The sequence below is a fragment of the Sinocyclocheilus anshuiensis genome, unplaced genomic scaffold (genome assembly GCF_001515605.1).
Source record: "Sinocyclocheilus anshuiensis isolate Anshui unplaced genomic scaffold, SAMN03320099.WGS_v1.1 scaffold366, whole genome shotgun sequence".
Classification (NCBI taxonomy): domain Eukaryota; kingdom Metazoa; phylum Chordata; class Actinopteri; order Cypriniformes; family Cyprinidae; genus Sinocyclocheilus; species Sinocyclocheilus anshuiensis.
The window spans coordinates 1,139,709-1,142,164 of NW_015547673.1; the positions used below are offsets into that span (position 1 = coordinate 1,139,709).

A 2,456-nucleotide genomic window follows, 5' to 3' on the forward strand; every position below is an offset into this window, starting at 1 on the left:
TGATCCTTCAGAAATCATTCTAATATGCTGATTTGCTGATTATCAATATTTAAAACAGTTGAGTACATTTTTTTTTCAGGATTCTTTGATGAATAGAAAGATCCAAAGATCAGCATTTATCTGAAATAAAAAGCTTTTGTAACATTATACACTATACAATTCAAAAGCTTGGAGTCAGTAGAATATTTTTTTCTTGTTTTTTTTTTTGGGAAAGAAATTATAGAAATTAATACTTTTATTTAGCAAGGATGCTTAAAATTGATCAAAAGTGATGATAAAGGCATTTATAATGTTACAAAAAATTTATATTTCAGATAAATAGTGTTCATATCGATATCGGAATTATATCGTATCGACCGAAATTAAGAAATATACCGTGATATCAATTTTGGCCATATCGTCCAGCCCTAACACCTTCCCAGTTATTTTTCCTTAAAATTAATATCTTAATAGAAGAATTAATTTCTTAGTTTCAGCATGTTCTAATGAGTAATAGTTTCAAATAAAGAAACAGGTTTGTGCCCGACTTTGACGCATATCTTCAGCACAGTTTGCAGTGCAGGCTGCAATATTATTAATAATATATTTTTTCGTCTCTTAGAAATGCACATTTGACAGTAGCTTGAGTTGACAGTAGTAGCTTGAGTTAGGATGCAGATGTAAATTTATGTTCATTATCAAAAACAGTAAATCCATCAAAATTGTAACAACCTAATTTTTATATGGTGAAATGTAATTATTCTGACTGTTTGAGTTTTATTAAAAATAACCATTGGTCTTCCATAGTAGCAGACATTTATATCATGGTAACTACAGTTAAAACCACACATTAAGCACCTCAATAATACCATGGTAAAAATGTAACTATATGGTTTCTAGTAGTGTTGTCAAAAAGACCCGGTACTTCGGTACCAAGTCGGTACTAAAAAAATGAAAACGTTACGGTACCAGGTTTTTTTTAACCCGGATCAAATGAAAGATTTCAAGCAGGTAAGTTTCATTTCATCCCATACATTGATTTATTTGTGGCGCCCGCCACAATATCAAAACTCACAGCCACAAATAGATTTTCCAAAAGGCTTTGACTTTGTTGAATAAACATGAGCACTGCACGTGTCAAAGTCGAAACCCGGTGCGGGTGTTTTTATATCACAGTATTTCTGAAGGAAACCGACTGTTTTCAGAAAATTGTGTGTCATTTTCATTTAATGTGTCATTTCCCCAGTAAAGTGTAGTGTTACCGGGGAAACCTCTATCTCTCCCTCACTACAAGCGCCTCCTGCTGGCAGAGAATGAGTTTGCATATATATGCCGCCACAAATAGAGTGCAAGTCTGTGGGAATAATGCTCCTATAACTTTTATTAGGATAAAAAAAACAGGAGGACATGATGATATTTACTATTTTTTACACACCAGAGGCTTTTAAATTAATTGTGAATCTAAAATATGCGTGTTAGAGAATGTACAAATGGTTAACATTGTTTGTGTCATATCAGTCAGAAAAGCAGTTCTGGGCTTTTTTTTATTTTATTTTTTTAGCTAACTTAGTTGTTGGCTGAATAACTCTAGAAGGTTTTCAAAAGCCCTTTAAAATTTAAATATGTACACAGATTAGATGTTAACACTGATGTGAATGCATGTGGCGTTGTACATTATATTGAGACGGAGGGAGGTGCCAGAACTGCAGCTGATAGAATGTGCGCTGTAGCACGATACAACGATATTTCTCCAAAAGCAGATCGTGGAGACATTTTAATCGTCCACGATCAGAAATAGTCATATCGCACACCCCTAACTACCAAGTATAATCAATCTCACACACACAAACAAGCGCAACGAACTCACTTCACACTATTAAGCGGCTGTGTTATGAACATGCAAAACTGTATTGCACGTGTGCTACAGTGGTAAAATTTATTCATTGCACAGACCAGTTTTTTCGTAGCACGTGCGACATACAAGACATACGGAAAGTATTCAGACCCCCTTAGATTTTTCACTCTTTGTTATATTGCAGCCATTTGCTAAATTTGCTAAAGTTAATTTTTTTTCCTCATTAATGTACACACAGCACCCCATATTGACAGAAAAACACAGAATCGTTGACATTTTTGCAGATTTATTAAAAAAGAAAAACTGAAATATCACATGGTCCTAAGTATTCAGACCCTTTGCTCAGTATTTAGTAGAAGCACCCTTTTGATCTAATACAGCCATGAGTCTTTTTGGGAAAGATGCAACAAGTTTTTCACACCTGGATTTGGGGATCCTCTGCCATTCCTCCTTGCAGATCCTCTCCAGTTCTGTCAGGTTGGACGGTAAACGTTGGTGGACAGCCATTTTTAGGTCTCTCCAGAGATGCTCAATTGGGTTTAAGTCAGGGCTCTGGCTGGGCCATTCAAGAACAGTCACAGAGTTGTTGTGAAGCCACTCCTTCGTTATTTTAGCTGTGTGC

General features: G+C 35.3%; 1 protein-coding gene across 1 annotated transcript in view; it reads right to left on the minus strand.

The window, feature by feature from the left end:
- Window positions 1-2,456, minus strand: part of LOC107702806 (ubiquitin-associated protein 2-like) — a 43,362-nt gene that overhangs the window by 32,277 nt on the left and 8,629 nt on the right. The gene's annotated exons all lie outside the window — the stretch shown is intronic.